Here is a 27,991-nt window from a genome sequence, read left to right as displayed (position 1 = left end):
GTCTATCTGTCAATTCTGATGGTTACCACCATCTGGTTTGGGGTTGAGCCTACTTTTGATCAAAGTTCAGGGTGAGAAATGTGAAGAGAGGAGAAGAGAAAGATGAGACAACCAAAAGGAAGCTTTCTGATCTCCAGCAAGCACTTTATATCACTCATAAAAAAAGCACTCAGCATTATCTATCAGATGTCAGGTCACCTCACCAGATCCTCTTCAATGCCTCTTTTCTTCCTGATGTACCATAGGGTACAGAGAGGGACCTCTAAAATCAAACCCAATTAAGAAACCCCACTAGTTTAATGCACAACACAGATTATTCACCCATGTGATTACTGTACCATTAAACAAGTCAGGGCATGCACCTCATTTTCCATTCATGATGAGAAACATATTCATTACATTTCATTCACTAGAACTTCCAACTCGTGTTTTTCACAAAAACAATGCACCCAGAATCTCTCACCTCTGACGTGTCTCCTCTCTTACCTCCAACACGGTCCCTGTCCCAGGAATTGTAAGGGGGCCTGTGCAGGCAGCCTATGGCTGTCTCAAGCAGTATCTATGCTGAGGGAATTCTCTCCACATTTGGCCAAGCAGCATTTATGGCCTCTGTATATTGCCATAATGGGAGGGAGGATCTCTCCTTCTGTCCCTACATGTATGAGGATCTAATTTTTATTGTTCCTTGTCCCTAAATTTGTATGTCCTCTTGCAGGAACATGTATATGTACGTGCACACACACACACTGAGGTAATTATTCCAGTTCAACAGTCACAGTTGTCTCCTCCATGAAAGGCTATGATTATGGTGACTGTTATACAGCATTACAGTAATGATATTGTTGGGCATGAAGCAAAGCCAGTGATTCTAAGTTTTCTAGGCCTTTAAGCAAGTCCCAATTTGGCGGGCACGGGGAGGTGGAATGAATCCTTTCCAAAGGCACTGGCTGCCAGGTGCGAAAGTGTTTGCCTCATCAGCACTGACTTCCAGGGGATTGATGTGTCAGCACATGAAACGATTCTCTGAGCAAAAAACAAAACAAAACAAAAAACTGCGCATGGGGGATATGCAGAAAACACTTGAAGTGAGGGAACCCCATCATTACAAGTACCTGCTTGAGAGATCATGGCATCATGCATAATATTTGTATTACCACATTGATTAAAAAAATGATGGGGCATTATATAAATAACATGAATATCCAGAGTTACAATAGTAAAGGTTAAAAAGGGGTATAAAGCTTCAGGCTTAAGAGCATAAGCCAGTCTCTGACTCTTGTGGTTGGGAAGAAACTTCCTGTGGGGATTTGTTATTCGACTACTGCCTACTTGTAGGTCTTTCTTTCTTTCTTTCTTCTTCTGTAGCAGCTGGTATTTACTACTGTCCGTGATCAAACTACTGGATTAGATGAACCACTGATCTGATCCTATATGACAATATGACCAGAGTTTGTGCTTGTTTCCACGGAAGCAAGACTGTGCCAAGGATGTTGTGGGCTTGGTTTGAAGACTCAAATCCGGGTCCCACTTCTCCCCTCACCACAGGTAAAGCAATGCTGATAAGGTCAATCAAAGTCAAGTAAAGAGACCAGTTACAGAGAAATCTAGGACCTGCAAAAGAAGGAAACAGCGAGAAGAGTTAAATAAATAACATGGGCATAGGTGCTGGAACTAGGCGTGCTGGGGGAGGGGGAACTGCTGCACCCCCTGGCTCAAAGTAGTTTCCATCATTTACACGGTTTACAGTGTGGTTCATCAGCTCTCAGCACCCTCTCTCTACAAATTGTTCCAGCACCCCTGCATTTGTGGTTCTTTACAGGCCCTGATAGGCCTGGCCCCAGTTCTACTGGAACCATCTGAAACATCCCTTTGCACAGCCCTGCTTCGATCTCACACAAGTGTACATGGCAGAGCTGAGGACTGACAGCCCATTCAGGCTCCTGCAGCATAGACAGCAGGCAGAAATTCACACCCAGTTCTGACATGGCTGTGTTATAACCCAGACTTGTTTTCTAGTCAGTAAAACCAAGGTTTGTTTCTTTTGCTGTGACCATAGCACCCTAAAATTTCAAGAGCTATCTCATTGGCTCTCATAAGTGTCTTTCGTGCTGCTGCTTAAGGCAGCAGATGGCAATTCCCTGAGCATTTAGGGTTCCTATAGCCAGTCCTATGAGAGCTGCTCCTGTCCCCACAGCACATGGGGCTTTCCGGGCCATACTGAATGTGGGCCAGTGCTTGTAGCGTGCACGTGTCAAGAGAAGACAGGGTCTGAGTTTGGTGAAGGAGGGAACGGAGGGTTATGGTGAAAAGACAGGAATGATATCACACGAAAAGGGCTAGTTTGTTTGGCCAGGTCAGCTTCTTTAAAACATCTTACATTCAACTGTAGATTGATAAGTATAAGGCACAGATTTCTGTCTCTGTCGTGTGAATGTCTCTTTAGGATAATACAGCACAAGGTGCAATTATTGGGCACAAGATCACCCCCACCACAGGTAAGAGCAGAACTATTTTTGAGGATTGTTGAATATTCTGAAGTTGCACCCTGGACTGCCAGGGAGCTATTTCGGTAAGGATAATACTTTAGGAAAATGCCAAGCCTCCAGATGCCTTCAGACATACTTGTCTATATTTGTGGTGTATGAGGTCTAAGTGTTCCTCCTCTGGGCTGTATATTTTGAGAGCATGTTAGCAGAAGGCAGCATTGTCACAGCATAATGGTCTTTTGCTGCCAGAGAAGTGCCAAAGCATCTCCAGAGTATTTAACAAACAAATGTTAAGGCCAAAGGTTCTACTGTTCGAGCAGGAGACACTAATCCTGAAACATTTATTCTGTTATAATTAGTGATGAGCAAACCTCAAAAGATGTGGATTCCTATTAGAGACCATGTCAGAATTATCTTTCATACTGGGCTGAAGAAGAGACTCTCTTTAATTTTGGATCTTGTCTGGCATCAAGCACAATGTTGTTACTCAATAATTAATACATTAATTAACAATAATTAATAATAAATCTTGGGAGAATAGCTTTCTTGTGAAATTTCCAGATCTTCTAGTTCTGACTGACTCCCAGTGCAAAAAAAAGTCTTTCTAAAAACAGACAATGGTTTGAGGCTAGAGGAATCTTACATTAAGTAAATTGCATCCCAGTCTCTAGTTACAGTGGTACAAATTATACCCTCATTACACTTATGCAGCCTCATTAAGTTCACCTGCATTGCATGGAGGCAGCATGACTTGGTAATAGAGAACTAGACTGGGACCTGGGTTCTCTTCCTGGCTCTGCCACTGGTCTGCTGGGTGATCTTGGGCAACTCACATCACCTCTGTGCCTCAGTTTCTCCAATGAGGAGAAAGATGCTTTCCTTTCTTTGAGGTCTATTGTTGAAAAATGCTTTATCAGAGCTATGTATTATCAACTAAGGAAAGAATTTGGTAATGTTAATGATAGTGAATAGCTGAGTGCTGGATAGTTTAGAGAACAGAGCAGTTAGCTTCACTCATTCAGAATGAAATTCAGCTCTTCCACAGAGCCAGACATAGCTTTTACATCACTTAAGCCCTCAAAATAGGCCTGTGTGGAAAATAGGTGGTGCATAATCTTGTGCTGGCTCTCTGTACCAGCTGAATTTCACTCTCCAAGAATAGTTCATCCCTAAGGTCCTGACCACACAACTGCATCTCTGCAGAGCCTCATCTTCAGTGGTCCAAGGCAGCCCAACCTCTGCAGGCTCGCCGGCAGCAATTCCGGGCCCAAGGGCAGAACAGTCAAAGGGCCCCCGCTGGCGCCCAGTGAGCTGCCGGCTGTGCTGCTGGGCGCACTCTTCTGGCATGGCCAGGGCTTCCACATGCCTTCCCAGCTGCCTTTGCCGCTGCTGGTACCACCCCGCACATGCTAGGAGCATAGGGCCGACTTCCAGGTTTCCTGGGGGGTGCTTGACACCCCGCTCCGTCCTAGGCCCTTTCCTCCAATGCCCTACCCCCCCGCCCCACCTCTTCCCACCCCTGTTCTGCCCCCTACCCTGAGGACATCCTATATACAACTGGTGCCTTCTCATAGTGGGGGGTATGCAAGATCTAAAGGACAGGTCACGTGTCATCCCCACCGTGCCCAGCCCAGGGCCACCGTGCTCTCCCCGCCCCATGTTACGGCACGTTCTGCCACTCTCCCTGGCAGGCAGGAGCCCAAGCGGGGAGCAGGAGGGAGCCCCTTTTAACACTGGCCCCTCCCGGTCACTGCTCTGCAGCCCTGCCTGGCAGCTGCCTGACAGAGCCTGGCTGGGGAGGAGGTGGCTTCCGCTCCCCACCTGGCTTGGCTGCCAGGGACCCCGAGTCTGGGCAGGGAGCAGAAGTCACCTCCACAGCCAGGCTCTCTCAGGCAGCTGCTGCGCAGGGCTGCAGAGCAGCATCTCAGCCTCTGGTCCTGCCCCTTCCACTCCCGGCATCTGGGGCATGTGTTGCCCAGGCCCACCCCTTCCCTGCGTCTTCCCGCCCCCTGCTCCTCCCATTCCCCCCAGCACCTCCGGCATACCGCCAAACAGCTGACGGTGGCAGGCGAGAGGCACTGGGGGAGGATGGGGATGAGCTGATCGGCGGGGCCTGCTGCTGGCAGGGAGGCGCTGTGCAGGGAGGAGGGGACCGCCAGTGGGTGCTCAGCACCCACTTGGTGCCTATGTCTAGGAGCCCTGTGGCCTGCCCACATGATTTAAAAGGGCCCGGAGCTCCCAGCTGCTGCCACCGCTGCTACCACGGCAATAGCCAGAGGTCCCGGGACCTTTTAAATTGCTCAGGCCCCTGGGCAATTGCCCTCTTTGCCCCCCACCCCGTTGGCGGGCCTAAACCTCTGTGTCTGTGCAGAGCCTTTGAAGTCAGTGCCGTTCTACACAGGGGTCCATCCATTCTCTGGTGAATGTGTCAATCCATGCACATGAATTTGTAGGATAGAGCCAGAATGTACAATTAAAAATAAGCAAATAAAAATGTGACTCTAAGTCTTATATGAATAGTGTGGCTGGCATGACTGCTAATTGGCTTTATCAAACTGTAATGGGAAAGAAAGGTCAGGAATCCAGCAGTTGGTCTGACTGGGACAAAATACATTTGATGATGTATTTAGAAAAGTTCAAAATAGCCTTTAAATGGTACCAATATCATTCTAGAATGCTGCATTTACAACATACTTTCCCCCTCTGCTAGTTATATATTTATCTTTTTTGCAAGGTGATAGGCAAATTATATAGATTACTTGGCAGTTTAAAAAAGAAACTAACAGAGTTCCCTTGTCCCGATAGCTTAAATTCCAAACTGCTACCCATTTGAGGAACTGGACCCATCGCTAGAGCTGGTTGAATAATATTCTTCAGATAATTTGACAAATGCCACTTTTTTTCCAAATAAATTATTCAATGAATAGCTTAAAATATTTGCTGAGAAATAGCACCATAATATTAAATAAATAAATGCACTAACCACGCTGCATAACTTAAAAAAATAAAGAAAAATATGTCAGGAGATTAAATACAAAAGGGATTTGGTAATATCATGGAAGCTAAGATCATCTGAAATAAGGTCCTGGGACAATAATGGAACTGACGTACAATAGCTTCTAAAGAACAGCATGCACCTTGTTAACGTAATCCCTGAAAGGCTTCCAAACTTCCTGAAATCTGGCCCTTCTGTTCCCGAGTGTAAATATGATCTCATAGGAAATAATCTGGGAGAGGCAGACTAACTCCTCTGCACAGTCAAAGTGGCATTGTTCTTTTAATACCCTAGGATGACTCGCTTCCCTGCCATGCGTTCAATGATCAACTTTGCCTTTAAAAAAAGAAAAGGAGTACTTGTGGCACTTTAGAGACTAACCAATTTATTTGAGCATAAGCTTTCGTGAGCTACAGCTCACTTCATCGGATGCATACTGTGGAAAGTATAGAAGATCTTTTTATACACACAAAGCATGAAAAAATGGGTGTTTACCACTACAAAAGGTTTTCTCTTTTGTAGTGGTAAACACCCATTTTTTCATGCTTTGTGTGTATAAAAAGATCTTCTATACTTTCCACAGTATGCATCCGATGAAGTGAGCTGTAGCTCACGAAAGCTTATGCTCAAATAAATTGGTTAGTCTCTAAGGTGCCACAAGTACTCCTTTTCTTTTTGCGAATATAGACTAACATGGCTGTTACTCTGAAACCAACTTTGCCTTTGCAGCCAAGTCCCCATTATCAGAAATTGCAGTGATTTCAATGTGGTTTCACTAGTGTATAACTGAGATTAGAACTGGTCCTAATAAATTGGTGTGTCTTAAATACTGGCCTTGATATAGTTTATTATCCATCTCCCAGCTTTCTACCAAAACTCCTTTAAAATGTAACATCCTAAAACATATGCCACCAATCATTCTTTAAGATGGGGAGAAAAATTAAGAGTACAGACGAGGGGACAAAGATATTTCTTGCAATCGTTCCAGATATATCGAAGAAGGTAAGCAGGATTAAAGCATAGATTGAAGTCCAGGAGCTTCTGAGTTGGTGTGACAAGAAGGGCTGTAAGAAAAGATACCCATCTCACATCAGGTCCTGATCCTGCAAGCCCTGCTATGTGGAAATTGGTAAGAAGTTTAGAATGTATATACCTCCATTGGGCCCCTTGTAAAATACCTCTTTCTCCAGATGGTTACCTCACCCAGTGTGCTTTAAAGGTTCTGTAATAATTTTGGGTATGCCCAGGACTTCCTTACTTTATACAGCCCAAGAAGGGAAGCACACTAAGTAGCCTCTATCGCTGAAAGCCTTGTACAGCAGCTAGTGTTTATCAGTCTTCACTGGCAGTGGAGAAAGAACAAAGGTATCTGTTTTTTGTTTAGTTAATGTGAACGGATAGTAACTGTGCTGAATTGCAATTGCTCTGAGCCTAAGCAGAGAGTTCTGTGGCACACTGCAAAGTTGTTAAGTTTGGCACTCGGCACTGGTTTCCAATCAAACATTTTCTTAACCATATTAGGTTATATGGAAATCAGCCAACAAGCAATAGGCTTTTGATGTACTTATTGTTTGTGCACACATTTTATGTACCAGACAGCCACTGTTTTACATAATAACATTTAGCAGGTTTAATAAAATGGGACAAATGTAGCTAAATTTACTATTACAATTTTATAATTAAAAAGAGAGCCTAGGGAAAAGGAACAACAGTTTTGTATAATTAACCCCAAAGTATTATTACATGTAGCACTTTTTATCCAAGGATCTCAAAGTGTTTACAAATATTAATTGAACACTCCAATAAACAGGTGATAGGTAAATATTATGCTATTTCCCAGGTGAGAAATGGAGGCACAGAAAGATGATGTGACTTGACCAAGGTCACCCTGTAAGTTAGTGCCACAGCTGCTTTAAACCAGTTCCCTGCTCTAATCACTAGACAGATCAGCTCCCACTAACGAGGATCACTGACGTTCAGATAAAATAATGCTCCCGATGAACCTTTCAGCAAGGCTAGAATCTTCAACAAGATCCGCACACCTCTATGTACTACTTCCTGGTTTCAGCCAGGAACAGAAGGTATCATGAGCAATGCTGTTCCTCTGTTCTTGTAATATTGCCAGGCTATCCCAAACTAGAAAATATTGGGAATCCAAGAAAAGAGCCTAATGTCACAAGAGTGCCTCAGAATCATAGGTATTAGAGAGGGAAAGGACTTATTCAGCACATCTGTTCCAAATCCCTGACAATGAATTGTTTCCTATTGAACATCTAATAGTTTTTTGTTGTCTAGATTTAAAACACACAAATGATGGTGTTTCCATGTTTCTTGGTCAACTACTCTACAGTAGGACTGGTCAAATTTTTCTGTCAAAACTGGTTTTTGACGGAAAATTGAATGTTCAACTAAATGACATTTTTCTTGAAATTCTTGGCTTTTTTAACAAAAAAAACCAAACACCAAAAACTTCAATTCTGAAATTCACCGTATCTCATGAGAGCTGTGATTTGGGCCCTTCATGCCCCCATTCTCCTCTGTGGGCTGGATCCCCTCGCCAGACTACACATGCCTCCTAGCATGACCACTGGAATCCCGTGATGCGCCGAGGTGGCTCAGCAAGAGGGGAGACTGTTGTGCATCATGGAAGAGGTAACTCAGCCAACGAGCCTAGCTCACAGAGAAGAATGGGGCATGAAGCACCGTAGCATCCCAGGTAGTCAGTTTTATGTAGCACTGAGCTGAAACAAAACTTTCAATTTTTTTTCACAAATTGAAATGAGAACTTTCATTTTGGGAATTCTATCTTCAAAACACTTCATTTCAATCAAAAAATATGTCATCTTGAAAGTGTTCAGTTTTTGGCTGACAGCTCCATGGAAAATCTTATCTTTTCATCAAAGACGTTTTCCAACGAGATCTCTTTCAGAGCCTAATAGATGTCACTATTAGAAATATTTTCCTGATATTTTCCATTCTTAATTTGGTTATATTATTCATAGCTATAAAACCTTGTTTAATTCAGAATAATTCCTTGCCCTCCTTGCTAATGCTTTCAAATACTTGTAGACAGTTGTCACATCCGTTCCTTAGTATTTAGTTAATATATGTATATTTAGCTCTTTTAATCTTTCTTTGCAAGTCAATCTCTCCTGTTTCCTGATAACTTTTATAGCTTTTCTGGAGGAAGATCACAGGTTGTTATATGACTCAGGAAATTAGTTGTCTGGAACTGAATGCTGTATTCCAGGTGTGATCACACCAGAGCTGTATATTACCTCTCTGCTCCATGACAATGATGCCTTTTGAATACAGCCCCAAAGCACTTGGGCTTTTGTTACTGCCATGTCCTAGTCCAACCTCCAAAGAAATTGGGATAAACATCCAAATCTTTAAACCTTTTGAGCTTCACTGTAGCTAATTTTGATATAGTTCAAAGATACAATAGTGACTGAAATGCCTGCCCTTAATTTGTAGCTAAAGAGAGTCATCTCTCGAAGCTGGAACTTAAGCCTGGGAAAGAGAACTTATTTGTTCTAACCCTGGTTCTGCTGCTGACTTGCTATGTGACCTTAGACAAGTTACTTAAGTTCTCTGTTTCAGTTACCCTCTCTGTAAAAGGAGGGTGATACCCCAGTAACCACACTTAATGGGGTTGTTATGAGGTTTAGCTAATGTTTGTATAGTGCTTTGATAACGCTTTCCACTTTTAGTACATTACATTACTTGGGCAAGTGATGGTGACAAAGCACGTTACATATTACCTGTGAATTTACATTATATGGTCCCATTGATACTGAGAACTACAGTCACCAGAAATTCCACTTCAGCACAGTCATTCATCATTCTGTTTGCTAAAAGAGGAGGAGAACTAAATAAAGTAAAATGGATCAACTTCATCTTAGGTGTAACTCTAGCAAGTTCACCAGCGGTGCATTTGGGCCAATGTGCCTAAGAAATAAGCACATTTGGAGACTTGTTGATTTTGAAAAAGACCTCTACAATTAAATATGTAATCAGCTAAAGATCTTAAAGTGATTGTTCGGTGTTGTATGAGGAAGAAAGAGGAAATGACAAGGTCCTGACTCTCTGTTGCCCTGCAACTGTAAAGACGTTTACACCAGAGTGAAATGAATGCAAAGTGGATGTAAAATGCTACAAAATCAAAATGATAAAGGGCACAGTGAGTGTAAAATACTATTATACATCCACAGTACATTGGTGTAAATGATGATACAAGCAGCGCAATGGACAATCAGGACCCCCACAGCTTAATCCTGCAATCCCTGACTCTCACAATTAATCTTTAATTGAGCCCATCCCTGCTTATATGAGTCAGGGTTTGCAGGATTGGGCCCAAGACACTATATAAACTTGTAAATGTGTCTGATTTATATCATTATTAAACTAGATCGACTTTTTTGGAGTGAACAATTTGAGGTTGCTGAAAATAAACCTGATCGAAGAAAGGAATTCTCTCAGAGATAGTTCACATGTTTACTCAGTTGCTGATATAATCTTAGCTATAAGAGATTACAAAACCACTGGAATGAGTAGCTTCCTTATCTGAGTGTAATGCCCAAGATTAAGGCTTTTGCTGTGTATTTCATAGAGACCAGGACTGGGATGAGGCATGATGAGAAGGTAGCAATGAGTGATCTGAAGTATGCAGAGGAGAAGCTCAGGGTTGCACCATTCTTGAGGGATTAGAAATATTTATGTTATCTACATGTGTCAGAAGCCATTGCTCTATAAATAAAATCAAGTTAATTTAACATAAAACTGGTAGAGACGGTAACCGCACCGTTAAATTCAGACAAATAGGAGAGGGAGTGGGTGGAGACTCAAATACCCATACTAGAAGGACCCTAACTTTTGATTCTAGTTTAATTCTCCCAAGAACTATTTGTGTGTAATTTTGGTCCAAGATAACAGCTATTCTTGAGAGAATCTGATCTCACCATTTTCAGCCATTTCAGGCTAAAATCTCCTGGGAACAGTTTCCAAGATTTTGGCACCATCTGATCTGAACTCTGAACCAGACTTAAGTTCCGCAGCATAACCTGATCTGGACCCAAATAGTATCTCCTCCAGTGCTCATCTGTCTGCAGAGGGTGGAATCTAGTGTGTTTTTTTTTAATTCTCAATTATATATATATATATAATTTTGAAAGTAAAAAGAAATCATCCACAGTTTCCCTCTAACCAGATTAAGATTTCATGTTTCTACTCCGTTACAAATGATTATCAGCAGAGACTAATGAAACCTAAAATAGGTAGGCAAAAATGTGGTTCCAACTCTACAACTATTTACCCTTATTATTGTTCATGTTTGTATGTTATGGTAATACCTAGCGGGCTCAGCTGAGATTGGGGCTGCATTGTGCTAGGAACTTCACAGACATCTAGGGAGTGTAAATCCCTTCCTCTAAGAATTTACAATCTAGACAAGATGAAGGTTAAGAGGGGAATCTCTTTGCGCAAGGTCATAAGCGGAGCTGGGACTAGAACCCTTGTCTCATGACTCCTACGCTAGTGCCCTATCCACTAGAACACTGTCCCTTTTATATAGAAAGCAGTTTTCCTGGCAGCTCTGCTGACAGGTACAGAGGGTATTGGAGCCTTGAACCCACCTCCTTCCCCCAATCCTGCTAGGGCACTAGCCCCATGAAATCCTTGTGCTCATGGCAGTAGAAGCATCTGTTGCAGCTGTGTACTGCACATGATGTGCGTTCCCTCGATAGAGGCCCCTTCCACAACCATATACGGGCTGGCCACAATCTGGGCCTAAGCTTCAGAGTTTTCAATAAACTCCTAAATAAAACAGTGTGTTTTTTCTAGAGATAGGTCCAAGTTAGGAAGCTGGATGAGATCTGGATCCAAATGTACTTTGTGTGTGTGTATTCTGATTCAGTGTTCCATTTTGCCCCATCTCTAATTTTTCACTGGCAGAATTACCATGCTTTTTTTGCATCTGCCTGCAGAGTACCTCGTTGTGTCATGTAAACTAGGGACGGATCCAGAAATACTACCACATTTACCCATAATTCACAGATAATTTTTTTTATTGTTGTATTTTTTACTGTTCCAAAATTTTAGCTAATCAAAATCTTGGAAAAATGATTAAATAGCTTGGCCATAATATGTTATTTTATGACTGTTAATAAAATGTCTAGTTATTCATGTTCAGATAAGGGCAATCAAATCTCTTGCTTGAGGGCATGAGCTGATTACTACAGGGTTCAGAAAGGAATTCATCTGTCTCCCCGCATGCAGCATTATACAACTACCTAGGTGCATGATGGGTATTTTTCACCTTTTTTTGAAGCCATAAGTATTGCTACTGCTGGAGGCAGGACAGCAAAATTAGTACAGAAAATCCTTAGATTCCTATGATCCAAGCAGTTGACACAGAAATATATGCATAAAAAGAAGAAAATATAGAATCATAGAAAAGAAGGGCTGGAAGAGATCTTGAGAGGTCATCAAGTCCAGCCCCCTGTGCTGAGCAGGACCAAGTAAACCTAAAGCAACCCTGACAGGTGTTTGGCCAACCTGTTCTTAAAAATCTCCAATGATGAGCATATCTCAAACAAATTAAATAAGTGGAGAGTTAAAGTGAAGCCAATAGTGTGTATAGGAGGAGAGTTTCTAATGCACTCCCTTTTAAAAGTCAAGGGAAGTTGGTCATTTTAACAGCCCTTCATGTCTTTGAAGACCTTCCTCTTAGCTTTCTGATTACAATTTTAAATTGTAACTGTATTCAGAGGAAAAGGGATTGAGTTAACATGAAGATTAAAATGTTAATGTTTTGCAAAATTCCTGCCACATCTTCAGTGTTTAAAGCTATCCCAGTATGTTTTTTGTATATTGATTGTATTGTTGGCTTATTGAGCATAGACAACATTCATAGTCGTATTTAAAATGCGTAGGTGATTTTGGTAGATTCGTTGCAAATCTTTGATACCCTTGGCCATTTGTTTTTATGGATCTCGAGTTGAATCCTATGGTGGTTTCCTCTGCAAGGATTCCTTAAAGGACTGGTAATAATGAGGCATACTTCTTCTCTCTCTGGTCTTCTGGGGATTCCATTCTGGCAGTCCCTCTTTTTTTAAGATGTTCATGTGGCTTGTAGAGGAGAGAGTGAAGTTTTGCTGCAGTGTCAGGGGTCTCCCAAATGGGTAAATTGAAACACAAAAAGAATAGGTGACTAGGTGAAGGTCACACATGTGACAGTGATCTTGGATTAGAATTCAAGAGTTCCTGGCTTTGTTCCCAAGGCTCACTAGATCTTTTTACCAAAATCCCATTTATTATGGACTAAACCTACATGCATTCTGTATATGGAACTCCCCTTGAAAACAATGGAAGTTGAAGTGTAATTTTAGGTAAGTTCTATGGCCTGTATGCATGTTGAACGTGACTCCAAGCCAACTGAAGTGAAAGGCAGTCTTTCCATGGTCTTCAATAGGCTTTGGATCAGACACATCACCATTTCCCTGAGGCCTTGATCATAGGCACTGACTCTGTGGATGCTCCAGGGCTTTGGGAAAAAAAACGGTGGGTGCTCAGCACCCTCCAGCCACAGCTGTTCGGCGGTGCCGCCAATCAGCTCTTTGGCTGCGCCTCTGATCAGGTAATCCGGGGCACTGCCAAACAGCTGATTGGGGACACGACCAAACAGTTGTTTGGTGGCTTGGGGAGAGGCTTCGGAGAGGGCAGAAAGCAGCAAGCAGCAGGTAGGCGGGGGCCTCGGAGTGGGGAGCGGGAAGAGGTGAAGTGAGGGTGGGGCCTTGGGGAGAGGGTGGAGCAAGGGTGGGGCCTCAAGGAAGAGGACGGGAGGGGGCCTCAGGGTGGAGTGGGGGTGAAGCACTCCTGGGGAAAAGGAAAAGTTGGTACCTATGGCCTTGACCCAGCAGTTCTGTCATATTTATTTTTTTTTTAGCTAATTTAAGAGTTTTATTAACTGTGTGTTACAATGTCTACAATGAACATCTGGCTAATATTTAAATAAGACCATGACTCTCCAAGTGTCAGTCATCTAGGCAAGATAGTTGCAGCTAAGCATAACTAATCAGCCCTGCACCTAATCATCAACTCTCAACGTTTCTTTGCAATTGCTAGGGCACCTGCTAATGAGAAAATATAAATGACAGACATTACAAAGATGCAAAATTGTGTTTTTAATTATCCACTTTTAGTTTTAAGAACCAAAATACGCCTCTGTGCCTTTAGCTCCATAAATGTTTGTTAAAAACATTGCTATGTAGTATCCATACTAAATACAAGGGATATGGCGTGAAGAATTAAAATACAATCACAGAAAAGATAAATACAATTAATTACCAGTTTATATTTGTATAACACTGAGGATCTCAAAGTGGATTTCAAACATTAATGAATGGAATGTTACATGTCCTCATTATTTATTTATTTTTTCTGTGGTAGCACTTCTGTAACTAGTCACAGACCAGGACCCCATTATGCTAGGTCAGTGGTGGGCAACCTGCGGCCGTGGCCCACCACTGCGCTAGGTATTGTACAAACACAGAACAAAAAGACCATCCCTGCTCACATCTCTGGGAGGTACAGAAGTATTATCTTTACTTTGCATATGATTAAAATGAGGCAAAGAAAAGCAAAGTGACTTGCTTAAGGATGTCTAGGTAGAGCTGACTTCAGATCCAGATCTCTTGGCTCCTAGATATGTGCCTTAACCATAAGACTGCCATGCTTCCTGTTTATTAAAAATGCAAAATAAAGTGTAAATTACTAAAATATAAAATAAATCATAAAAAGCTAAAAATGCTCACATGGAGTATGACCTACTGGATAGTGCACTGGACTGGGACTCAGGAAACTGGGTCCTCTTCCTGGTTCTGCCACTGGCCCACTGGGTGACCTTGAACAAATCACTTCACCTTTGTGCCTCAGTTTCTCTATCTTTAAAATGGAGATAATGATACTTTGTAAATCACTTTGAGATCTACAGATGAAAAGCACGATATAGGTAATTAGGTACAAGGAACTAGATAATTTTATTTTTAGAAGTCAGGGTGGGATGGACTGAAATAATATATTAGAGGAATCCTTAAAGGATAGGTGACATTAAAGCTTAGCTACTTCCCATGATGGAGCTCCCTTATTAGGACTTGAATATATTATAATGTTAATTCCTTGGGACCCTATCCTTCAAGGTGCTGAGTATTGTATTGCTGCAAACTGGAGCGCACCCCAACTCCCACTGAAGTCAGCAGAAGTTGAGTGTTCAGTAGCTCATGAGAGTCTCTCAACACCAACCCCTTGGTTTCTATATAAAACTTTCCAGACAGGGTGGACTGTACAGAGAAGGCCTGATTCATTCTGTAGCTATGTCCCAGTGTCCCAGTGGTTAGTTTTTTTTGGACTCTGCATATTCCATGACTGATGGAGCCACGTTCATAGAGCTTTCCATAAACCACATCATTCTTAAAAGAAATTTATGGACTCAAATTGGTAACTAGTTACATAGGAGAAATAGCAACATATCTGATTACCATACAAAGGAAAATCTGGGTTTACCACTAATGGCAGATAAAAATTAATACTTGCAAAAGAGACACGTATGATCTATTTGTACGTGTCTTATGTTTCCATAATTAAATATTAAAACGTCTTTAAGTTTAAATAGCCTTCTGAAAAAAAAAGTGGTGGTGGGGAGGGTCATTAGTCTCTGGTGGTTGTCACAAATGATTAATAGTTTGCTTTTCTGACAAAAGTATGCTTTGGTTCAGCAAAGCACTTAAGCATGTACATAACTTTAAGCACGTGCTTAAGTGCTTTGCTGAAATTGGGTCCTAGCCCGCAAAATTTCTTTCAAAGTGAGACTAGACTGAAATAATAAATAAATCTGTTAAGGTGCTACCTACTTCTTTCTGCCTATGCCAAATTATTGGGCAAGTGCAAGCTAATGTCTTAGAAAAAAAGGGCAAAAGTCCATTTTTCCCCCTTACAATGAGTAATTCACGTCCTGTCTCAGTTGGAAGTTTCTCTGCTAATTGTAGAACTAGTGAAATGGTGACAACTCAAAAGCCAAGAAAACAAAAGCTGAAGTATTGAGATGAAAGAGGTTTTAGTCACTGTTTGATTTTTGTATGTCTTTGTTAAGACCTAATTAACTTCAGTGAGTAGCATTTTAAAAAAAGGAAATATTTGTTAAGATTCAACACCCTCTTCCCTTCCTTTTAGGGGTTTAAGAGCTAACAATAAACATCCCCTATTCCCCTCAGTGGTTCTTCAACAAAACCCAGGAAGACTAGCATTATGAATGAAATCCTGACCCTACTGAAACCAATGACAGAATCACATTGACTTCAATAGGGCCAGGATTTCACCCTGCTTTCCTGATATTTTCAAGATAAAAAACAAGCAGGGGGGGAAAAATGACTTTTGTTAAAACATCCAAAAACATAGAGCAAAACAAGTGCAAGCCCATTTTTAAAAAATCCACTGACGGTGTACTTTAAAGGTATTTCCATTTAGATAATTTCAGTGACTAAATATTACCATTGCTCTCAAATGGTAATATTTTTATATGCGCAGGAAATATCATCTCGCTTTTGTAAAGTGTCTTTCACTTTCCCCACACCAGTATCCAGCCTTTTATAGGGTGGGGCACATCAGTTTTATACAATGCACACCAATATTAGACAATCATGTAGGATAGAAAGCGAAGAAGAGAAAGGGAAGAAATACAGTGAGTTTGGGGATAGGTAGAACTCTCCACGTTCAGATTTGCCCAAGCGCCGCTACTCCTGTGAGAAGCTCTGAGATTTTTAATAACCACAAGAGGTGAAGACCTAGGGTTAGGTTCTCAGGCCAAGTTGGGTCCCCTTTATGCCATCTGAGTGGTGCAAAAGGGATGTAATCTGGCCCCAGATACCAGTTGGGAATTCTCTGGGCAGAGGTGTTGCCAGCTTGATTCCTGTGTAAACCTCCTCAGTACCACGTAGCATAGGCAGTGTAATGGGGCGGGGAGCTTCAGTTTGCTTCCTTATAACAATTCTCTGCTGGTGAATGGTCCATTAGGGACCACAGACAGCAGTCATAAGTTAGAGCAGCCTCTAGGCTTATTTGAATTATACCAGGCAGGGTCTGGGACAGCTTGAGAATCAGGGAACCATAACGAGCTTCCTGACAACTCCCCCCACCCATCAAGATATGCATCACGTAGGAGAGAATGTGTTTTTTCTCTCATATGAAAGATAGAACCTCCAACAGTGCAGGCCACCCACCATGCAAAGGCATTGATTCCATTACTGACTCTGAGGAAAGAGCACCACTTACCATCAGCACTTACTACTAGAAATGGATTTTCCGTGGAGGTCGATCAGCCAAACACTTAACGAGGCTCAGACTGAGGTTGCACAAAGGGTGGAAAACGATTTTGTTTATTCATATCTTCTTCATATTCATTTAATTTATTGCACCATTTTCTTTCCTTTTTTTATATTTGACAGCAGCAAATATATTCGATTGAGTGTTGTATAAACCCTTGCCGGGCTTATCATTGATATGGCTACATGCATGAAAACAAAAACATCAGGAGGTTCAGTTCTGCGTGTCTGAGGCAAAGCTGCCATCGCCCTTAATAGGAGCTTTTCTTGAATGAGGGGTGCACAATCAATATTACAGTGAGGAAAATTTGGCACACAAGGGCAAAATCTATAGGAATGACTTGAATGTTTTATCAGAATTTGCCTATATCTTTGTAATCAGAAAAGGAAATTCAAACATTCTCTATTTTTATGTTCTAGTAGTATTTATAGGCCCCTAACTGAGCTGAGGGCCTCACTATGCTAGGCATTGCACAAACACTTAGTGAGAGACAGTCTCTGCCCTAAAAGCTTAGAATCTAAGGCTTTGTCTACACTGCACTTTCATCGGTAACACTTTTGTTGTTCAGGGCTGTGAAAAAAACACACCCCCCCCCCCCGAACGACGAAATTTTTGCCGATGACCAGCGCCGGTATGGGCAGTACACTCTCCCGCCGACAAAGCTACCGCCTCTTATTGGGGGTGGATTTATTTGGTCTGCGGGAGAGCTCTCTCCTGCCGACAAAGAGCAGCTACACCGTGCACCTTTTAGCAGCACGGCCGTAGGGGCACAGCTGTGTCGCTAAAAGGTGCGTTGTGTAGAAATAGCCTAAGTAGACGAGAAACAAAAGTTGGGACGGGAAACAGAGGCACACAAAAGAGAAGCGACTTCCAGGAAAATTACGCATCAGGTCAGTCTGAGCACGGGGAATACAAGCCACGAGTCTTGAGTCCCAGGTGAGTGCTCTATTTGCTAGAACATGTTGCCCCTTTTCTAGCTGGTTAATCCATTTCATTCTCAGGTTCTGTTTATTTTACACTGTTTGAATGTTCAATGTGGGAATAACCATCATGTCCGCAAACCTCTCCATTGAGGCACTTGTGCCTGGAGTGCCTCCTCCTATGGTACAATCTAGAAAGGATGGGGATCCGGGGCTGTCTCCTCTCTGCTTGTGGATTGCTTTGCCCCTTAATGTGAACCACAGTAGATTACTTACCTGTAGCTGGGAAAGACTGGAGACTTTTTTGGTCCCTTTTGACTTTTGTTTTGTTTGTGTGAATGCATTTGTCGTTTTTGGCACCTTGGTGGATGGATTATTGGGGAATTTGCTACGTGGCTTGAGTTCTGTTTAGTTATTTGGCCACGCTGCTTGTTTGAAATTCCTAAAGTATTTTTTAATGTGTGCTAGTGATTCAGAGAGCTTTAGGTTTGATCACTCTAGAGAAAAGGAAGCTGATGGGGTGACTATTTGTAATAAACCTGCCTACTTAGTTGTTGTCAGGACACTTATGATCCTGAAATATGCTGAGCACCCGTGGCTGCCACTGACTCTAATAGGAATTGAGGCTTCTTAGCACCACAGGGGAGGTGCTCCTTAGGTTCCAGGATCAGGCTCCAAATGATGAAATAAAATGCCTCTAGCTGATTTCTGATCACAGCCATTAAGTTTCACACACAAACACACACACACGGCGTGAGGGAATAGGAAGAGAGAATTGGTGGACTATATGTGATTAATGCATACTTACTCTGTTGCCTGCAAAGGAGTCATACAATGATGAAGGGGATGCATGCTTTGATTTATTTGCTTCTAGTTTAAAGTTGTGGAGCCCTAAAAATGACTAATGAATCTCCTTTCAAGGTTCATATCTATGACCTAATTCAGATGTGCAGGAATCTAGTCTTCCCTAACTGCAGCAGAAAGTTTAGGTTTGCTCATCCAAGGAGTTATAGTCAAAGGCAGAGACACTGGACAAGATCCAGCACAAATAGCTCAGTTCCAGTGAAAACAGGAATCAGATGTACCGTGCATATGATAGACTAATAGGCCAATGCTATTTACCATATGTTAATTGCAGTTCCATTATACTAAATTTTTCTTATGTGAAATTGCTGTAATTATTACCATATAATCAACATAATAAGATGTCAGGCAGGAATACTGTGTCTTTAACAATGATTGCTGTGGTAGAATCCTTTTTTTTTTTTTGTCTGTGTATCTTTTAAATTCATTCTTTAAAGCTAAGCCATGTATGCATATATTGGGTCAGATCTTCTGCTGGTGTAAGTCATCTTAGCTCCATTTATATCAATAGAGCTATGCCGGCTAAGAATTTCTCCCATTGCTTTACGCTCTGGGCCTCAGAAGGTGTTTTGTTGTATTATTCCGCTTATGTCAAATATTTATAATTAAATCTGCTCATGGATTTTTGACTAAATATTTTTATTCATAAAATGTTGATTTGTCAAAATCATAGGAAAAAAAATGGTTTCTATGAATTATCCAGTTCAAAAACATTTTGGAAAAAAAAAGTTTTGAAATTTTGTTTTTTTTAAATGAATTTTTTTTGCATTGAAACAACTTTTCATTTTGAAATTAACTTACTTTAGAGTTTAAAAGACAAAAATTAAAACAATGTTTTGAAATTATCAAACTGTTTTGATTGGATTTTGGGTTTGTGAAAATTTTTGAGATTTTGACTTTTTTGTCCTGAGTCAAGATGAGAATGGAGTTTTGTTTGTTTTGTTTTTAAACTCAAATTTTCATGGGACAAGAAAACCTTTTGCTGCCAGCTCTACTTGGAAATAGTTTTTATGCAATATACATTGTTAGAGTATAATATTATAATTAGCCAATTTTGCTCTCAGGAATATGGGAGTAAATCTGGATTGATCTGATCCGGGTCAGCAGAATAACTTCAAGTACTATCTGGTGTGCTAACAATGATGCAATTCATAGTCATTCAGAATGACTTGGGCCAGGGAAAGAAAGCCAGTATGATTCTACTGCCTGGTGGGTAGGACACTCAGAGCATACGGAAGAGTGAAGTTCAAGTCTCTGTGCCAATAATTATTTATTTAAAAGTGGAATAGTTTCAGCAGGAGAGATTGAGAGACTCCCCCCGACCCCATCAGAATATCCCATAGCCTGGTGACTAGAAGCACTCTCCTGCAATGTAGAAGACCCATGTTCAAATTGCTTTTCCTCAGGCCAAACCTATGGATCTTGTGGCATATGTATAATTGGAGAGCCAGGTCCCCTGCTGTTTTTGAAAGGCCAGCTTCCCCACATGCTTAAAGATGATGGGATCCTGGAACTCCATAGAGAATATAGACACACCAATATCTAGTCATGGGCCAAATCCTGTTCCCATTGAATTCCACAGGAGTTTTGCCATTGACTTCATGGGAGGTAGTAGAATCAGGTCCTATGTATATTAACTTTAATTTATAAAGATCTATCTTTGAAGCTGTGAAACAGTTTGTTTAAATAGTTTAAGTCTGTAGAGCTATATAGGTGTAAAACTAGACTGAGGACAGAATCAGACTCTCAGAAGTCACTCAGAATATACCAGTTTGTATGATGCAGCATCTACAACATAGTTCCAATGTCACTGAGAACAGAATTAAATTTTTTACCTCTTGGTGCCCATCTTCAGGTCTGGCCAAGATAGGATCTGAGAGTGGTAGGGAGCAACTGTGGTTCCCCCAGTTGTGTGGCCTGTTTGGTTCCCTGTACAACTTAGAGTGGCCATGGGACTACTCTAAGTAATAGCCAGCTGTAGTCATGGTCCTTGCAGCAGCTGGGGTGACCAGAGTTCAGTTATGCTCTGGCCACACCCCATTCCCTTTGCCATGTCTCTGGTATGCCCTCTATGCTGGGAACTGTGAGGACCAAATTCAGAGGTGATTTATAAAGGTACATGTTGGCAAGTGAATGTGAGTCCTGAGGGTTTATATTTTAAGTTGCTCTAATGTATGTGTTGGGAGGGGGGACAGAGATGGTGTAAATTAGACTCCCAGTGGAGTCACTTCTCAATTTGACCCTTTACATTTTACAAAATTAAAGAACAGTGTTCTTTCTTTATCCTACAGATATTATTCTGGAAAATGTACTTAAATACTCAGGCCTGGTGCATGCTTATGGGTGTACAGTACTTGTAGTATGTTACCACATTCCAGCTACACCAAAATGTTGTGGTTTCTCTTTGTATTTAGTTTGGAAAGAAGCTAACTTTATCCCTGAATTCTGCAGAAAAATAATCATCCAGTACTGTGTCATTATTACACAGTCCCAGCAGAAACAATAAAAAAAAATGGGGGAGAGGGGGTGACAGAAACCACAGAAGAACTTGGGCGGGGGTGAGGGGAGAAGCATTCAGAGCTTACACATAAGGTAATATAAATTAAACTCCCTTCCACTAACTTAGGGTATGTCTGTACTGCAGTTGGATGTGTGATTGCAGCTCGGTAGTTCTAATCTAGCTAACACGGCTTAAAAATATCAGTGAAGACAGGGTGGTGTGGACTTCAGTTGTATTAGCTTGCCTGGACTTAGGGGTACATACTCACATTCCTAGTCCATGCTGGGGTCTGTGCCACTGTTATTTTAGCCACACTAACTAGATTAAAGATAGAGTGGGTATACCTACCTGAGCTGCAGTCACACCTTTGATTGTAGCATAGTCCCTTAGACTCAAGTCAACTGACTTACATCCATTCTGTTAAAGTGTAAGGGACTCCAAGTTGGTGTAATTGCCATCCTGAGGAGCTGCGAAGAGTTGTATCTTACAGTGTGGTAGAGGCTACTTTAACTTACACCTTCCAAATCCTGTGAATTCCAGTTATTCCCTTCGACATCCTTGCCTGTTAGCGGAGTGGCTGTAATTAGGTGTAAGAACATCCAAGTCTGCATCAAGAGAAATTTGTGTACAGACCTCTAACTTGCACCACATTTCATCTTACCTCTGGATTTCCTCTTTTTTAAAAAAGAAAAATTCCAGTCCTAGTTCCCTTTTTGTGTCATAATTAGATAACAATGTTGATTATGGGACAGTTTTAATAAAAGCTGATTAAACACCATTTTCAGCTTTCATATAGATGCCTGACTGAGCCTCTATTAAATCTGTCCCAAGCTGAGACTATTGGCCAATTTAGGAGGCTGATAGATCATGTTTTCCATGGTTGACTAAAGAGAGGTTTGACTGTTTGTTGTCATTTCACATGTTGGGTCAAATTCTGCTCTCTTCTGAACACATGAAACCCCATTTGAATAAGATTATTCAAATCCCATTAAGTTTATTATTGTTACTGTATAGTACTCCTGGGGGAATTCTGCTCCAAAACAATAAAATTCTGTGCCAAAAATTAAAATTCTGTGCACAATATTTTAAAATTCTGCATATTTTATTTGTCAAAATAACACAATATAATCATGCCAGTTTCAATTATTTTGGTAATTTATTTCAAAATACCCATCATCAAGTATGTCTGTAACAATATAGACAACAAAAAAGATTCAGGAAATGTATTTTGACAAATAGATTCCTTACTAGGCATATTAATACAGAACTTTGAGTAATAATTCATTTAAACTACAAAACAAAAATGTATTTCCCCCAGAAGCAGTGCAAAGGCTTGGGGGAGTCCGGGTAACGGAGGAGCTGAGGGCAATGGAAGTAATTGCTTGAAAGAAGCCAGGGAGTGAACCTGGAAGGCTGTTGGCTGTGGATGGGAGAAGTATGGAACAGGTTTTTTGGGGTGGGGGGGAGGGATGATTAGGGAGTTGGGGAGCCTCCCCCATGCAGACCCTGGCTGACCCTGAGCCTCTCCCATTCAGCCAAGCATATCTACACATATCCCCATGTGTCCATGCACCCTCACTCCCTATTCAGCCAGGCATAGCTGCCCCTGTCCCCATGTGTCCCTGCACCCCCACTGAGCCACTCCCACTCTTCCTATCCCCATATGGCCCAGCACCCTCACTCCCATTCATCCCCTGGCTCAATGTTGTTACCCCACTAGCTCCTGTGACCCTGTCTCAATCTGTCCCCCCACAACCCTTCAGAATCCCCCGTCGGTGTGACCACCCAGCAGCTACATGTGCCCTGTTCTCTCTCTCCCCCATATCCCATGCCTCCTCACCTGGCCCCACAGTGCGCCCCCACTCCACAGCTGGCTTCTTTGTTCTTGAACCAGCTCCTCTCTCTTCTGGCACCACATCAAGCCTGTCAGAATCAATTATTTTGCAGGGGCGGGGGAAGAGAATCTGTGGCGGACATTCATTCCATGTTTGTGCAGTGATGCAGAATTCCCCCAGGAGTAGTATATGTTAGGGATAGGGCAACATTGGGACTGATCTTTTTTATTGTTCCTCCTGTACTCTCAGTTTTAATTGTTTGGATGCAGACTTTGGTTGGCCAAACAGGTGCCTGGAGTTTTGTGTGCTGGCAGGAAAAAAACCCCTATGATGACTATTACTTCGGTTCTGGTTCAGATGGAGAACTCAGTTTCATACGAATTACTGTTTGTGGTGAAGAGGCCATTTTGTTACGCAACAAAATCTCTTTACCCCATTCGCTGACTGTCCATCTTTGCATGGTGTCCAGTCCCTTCCCCCCCCCCAAAAAGAATTTAAATAAATCAATCTTGAAAATGAGATATTTGCGTCCTTCAGTTAAAGACTTTTTTTCATACACACAACTAAACAAAGATACTAAATGAGAGAGGATGGTTTAGGGGTTAGAGCACTGGCTTAGGAAAGTTGGGTTTAGGTTCCTCCTCCCCAATGGACTTTGCATGTGACTTTGGGCAAGTCATTTAGCCTCCTGAGTTTCTCTTCTGTAAAATGGGGATAAAAGTACTTTCCTACCTCACAGGGGTTTTGTGAGGATAAATACATTAAATAGATTGTGAGATGCTCAGATACCATGGCAATGGAGACCATATACGTATATTACATAGAAATGAAAAAATTAATGATTTTTACTTAATGATGATTACAGATAGGGCTGCACTTACAAATGACAAGAGATTATAAAACCTTAACTTAGAAAAGAGCAGTTATTATGTGAAGGCCTATACTACATGGCATTCTTCCACACTTGCTCATGTTGAGTAATGCTTTACTTATCAACTGGCCCCATTGATTTCAGCATGAGTGTGGGTGGCAGTACTGGGTGCTAAATCACTAGTCTCCGTCCAATCACTAGTGGGCTAAATCACAGTTTGGTAAAGGCACCACCCTGATTTTTGGCACCCATGCTGAAAAGCTCAGAGAGGCCAAGTGTTAAATGGGATTCAAGACTGACTTTATGCTATCCCTCCAGGTTAGAGCTGAAACAGGTTGGTGAGGAAGCTTTCGTGTCTGATAACAGTGCTGTACCTGTTTTGCAGATCAAAGGAAGACTTTATTGTCTAAGGTTTACAATCAAACACCAGCACCAACTTCACATAGAAAACGTTGGTAATTACTTGATTTCCCATTTTTAATAATATAAAATGGAAATCAGTTATCACTCAAAAATAAATACATTAAAGGAACACTGTTGTTATTTTTCAGTCTCGCTGCTAAGTGAGTAGATCTGAGACATTGTCACATAAAGGCATTGTTTCTGCAGTTCAGAGTAAGCATTCCAGGCATTTCAAGGCAGTTTTAAAGTCTATGGGAAAAAGTCAAAGGGGGAGTATCTGGAAGAATTGTTGGCCTTTCTAAATTCCAGCTAAGCAATCCCAAGATGATCGTTATTCAGGAGGTTTCGGCACTCCAGTGCTTAAAAGTTAAAAATAGAAAAATATCTGGGAGATGATGAATGGGTTTGAGGAGAACAACGTAACTGTTTGGGTAAATGTAGTTTTGTGGATTAAACTCAAAAATATACTGCCACAGATATCTAATCTCTCTAAACTGTCTTTTTCTTTCTCTGCTTCTCTCTAATCATCTCTTGCTCCTAAACTGTCTAAAATGAGCCTTAGATAAAAGACCTTCATTTTACCCAAAAGCACTAAAATTGAATTTAGCTACCTTTTACAATTATTGTATACAGCAGTAAATTGATGTTGATTCCCTCCCCCTTATACCCCTTTACATACCACCTCTGCATTTTGGCAAAGTAGTTATAAACACATGTATAATCTATATTCATGGGACTTAAAACTATAGCAAATTTGGCTCTCTCACTTTTATTATTGTTTTTTCTTAAATTAATAAATGTAATAACATTCCCCTCAGTTGTAAGCAGAGACAGGATCCAGGATGTTCAGCACCAAAGCACAGACCTCTGTCTCTTGAGCTTAAAGCATTACTGCATTAGCTAACAGTGGTAGTAGATTCTTATCCATTACATGGATCAGCCAAGGAGGACATGGTCAGTTTAGCCATCGTGTTACATAACCAGGTGAACTTCTTTACAGCCAGGTTTCCAGTTGGAACATAAAGTCTGAATGTATTAAATGGGCATGTTGTTTCCATTATGTGGTTTCATGTATTGTATACTGGGAGAAATTAGGTATATTGGCACTGGAGAGTCAGTTTATTTTTTATGCTTGTATATTTTAAGTAAGTACCAAGGACAGCCCAATAATGGAAATAAATAACAAAAATATTAACTACCCAAGAGCAAAGTGAGTTTTCATGGATTAAAGTTCCTGAATTGGAATGGATGTCCACATGCCACTTTGAGGGGCACACTAGAAAGGCATAGATTAATAAATAAATAGCACAGAGGAGTTGATTTAAACAAATGGCACTAGCGCACAAGGTTAATAAACTAGCCTAGAGTGTTGTCAACTATTTGAGTTGTCAGCAGTCAACATCAACTAGTTTCCCATGGGAAAAAGAGAAGTATCAAAAGGCTGTAAACAGCTTTTCCTTTTTTGTGTGCACCAGACAAAAATGGAACATGTGGATAGTTTTAAAACTTTGAAAGTCACACTTGGGTAGGCACTCAATTGTGTTTTCACTAACAGGACAGCACTTCACTATGTCCTGTGATATGAAAGACAAAAGTGCTATCGTCATTCATTACACAACAAGTGGAGACCTCCAGCAAGTCAAAACACAGGGATGCCACCAGAATATTCCTCAGTGATGTGACTGCTCTACTGTATGAAAGACTTACAGAACTTTTTGATGGTAACTTTGTCACAGGTCCTTCCGCCCAACCAGGGTTCTCCTTATCCCCCATTTCCATTTTAAACCTCAGCTGAGTTTCCTTCTCCTCCCTTACAACTGTATTTAGCCCCACCTATTGTCCACAGAAAGTGTACCTCCTTTGTGACAGGCAAACAATGAAATATGCCTCCAGAAGCTGTTACCACCTTTATATCAAGCCACACTCACTCCTCCCCAAATCCTAAATGGAAGCAAAAAGTGCTATTTAAACTGTAGTGGAATCTTGATTGGGAGATTAATTTGGGCAGTTCCCATTTTGATTTCTGTAGCCAGATGATCACTGCATGAGGAGTAAGTATTTGGTGCTTATTGTCTCCAGTCAGATCATTCCTTTTCCACACAGGCTTTAGTTTAAAACAGTTACTTGCTTTCCTTCTAACCATGATTTGACCATCTAACAATGATTTGAACTCTTTCACTCACGGAGGTAACAATTTTTATAAATCACCATCCTGGAGTCAAAACAAATCTATTGCTTTGTCTGCTGTGTGTGGTTTTTTGGGTCAAAAATGCAAAGTATGAGAAAATTTCTTCTGCAACCCCATCAGTGCTCTCTTTCCTTCATTGTTACATTGCTGCCAACAACAACACAATGCAATATGATGTAACGACCTGATTTTGCATTCTCACTGGAATCAATAGGAAATATAAGTGGTGGAGGACTCTGGGATTGGACCCCTATTTTCTATATTGACTTTTATACAAACTGCATCCCAAAACATTTTACTGAATTAAACCATACAGTTACCAAGTTAAATAATAAAGCAGATGAAGAGAGAAATTAACAGTTATACGCAAGGGAGAGAAGTCTTGATCTCAGAGAAGATTTGAAATGAGATGATGAAAGTCAATGAGGTTAAGAGTTAAAGTAAGGTTGTTCCAATAGGAAATTCATAGGAGAAGATTCTATGAAAGCACATAGATTCTAGCACCCAAGATTCTGTGAGAGCACAGAAGACATGGGCTAAAAGCATGGAGGACAGAAGAGAGAGAAAAGGTTGGTGGGGTTGACTTGAATATCTCCATTGGAGGGTATGAAAAACTTGTACCAAATCTCGAGGTCCTAAAGTTTTTTATACGCTCTTTACTCAAGCAAATGCCCATCGACTTCAGTTAACTTTTATTTAATAAGGACTGAGTAGAAACTGAATAAAGACCTATACTTCCTAATTTGCCTAAAAGCAGGCAAATTGGGAAGTAAAGGTCCTTGTTCAGTTTCTGCTCAGTCCTTATTAAGTAAACATTAACTGAAGTTGATGGGTATTTGCAGTAAAGTTTATTCTCTACAGTGGACACTATTCATAGCCAGTGGTGAGAGAATCTTGCCCCAAGATTTGCCCAAAAGGAGCAATGTTGGCCTGAGAAGATCCTGCCAGATGAAACCTAAGGGCTTCTCTACACAGAGCAGCAATGTGCCCTACGGAGGTGCGATTTTTAAAAAAGTTCACTAATGTGCTGTACATTAATTGGTCCCAGTAGACCCTGCTGATGTGCATTAAAAGTTCCATAATGCACTTTTATGTAGTTCTATTTCAAATAATGTTAAAGTGCGCTAGGGAACTTTTAATACACTCCAGCAAGGTTTACGTGGACCCATTAGTGTGCAGCAGATTAGTGCACATTTTAAAAAATCACACCTCTGTTGTGCCAATTGCTGCTCTGTGTAGACAAGCCCTTAGTTAACATGGTGAGAGGGTCCTGATGAGACCATCAGCTGCACACATGCAATTCCCACTGAAGTTACTAGGGGTCCCACCTATATCGCTGGACAAGATGGTTAGATCCCAGCCGATGAAGAAATAATTAACAAAAGATTAAAAACAATAGTTAGACTATTAGAATGCTGTGTTGAATCAAAATATTCTCCTCATCCATGGGAGGAAATTAAAACAAATATAATTTTTCTATTAAAAATGTCATACATAAAATTAGGTGGCTGTACAACACTGTGTACTAACCCAATTTTATGACCATGGGCTGTC

The 27,991-nt window shown here is 41.2% G+C and overlaps 1 protein-coding gene across 10 annotated transcripts in view; it reads left to right on the top strand.

Annotated features, from left to right (window-relative positions):
• Positions 1–27,991, top strand: part of CALD1 (caldesmon 1) — a 236,554-nt gene that overhangs the window by 55,529 nt on the left and 153,034 nt on the right. The window contains exon 2 of one of the 10 annotated variants that reach the window (XM_073319346.1): positions 6,470–6,610. The exons of the other annotated variants lie outside the window; for them this stretch is intronic. The gene's annotated coding sequence lies outside the window, so the exon portion shown is untranslated. The remainder of the gene's footprint in view (positions 1–6,469; positions 6,611–27,991) is intronic. 10 annotated transcript variants of the gene reach the window in all.

The sequence above is a fragment of the Lepidochelys kempii genome, chromosome 1, assembly GCF_965140265.1.
Source record: "Lepidochelys kempii isolate rLepKem1 chromosome 1, rLepKem1.hap2, whole genome shotgun sequence".
NCBI classification, from domain to species: domain Eukaryota; kingdom Metazoa; phylum Chordata; order Testudines; family Cheloniidae; genus Lepidochelys; species Lepidochelys kempii.
The sequence above is the reverse complement of the archived record's forward strand: the minus strand, read 5'-3'. Positions and strand labels throughout refer to the sequence as shown.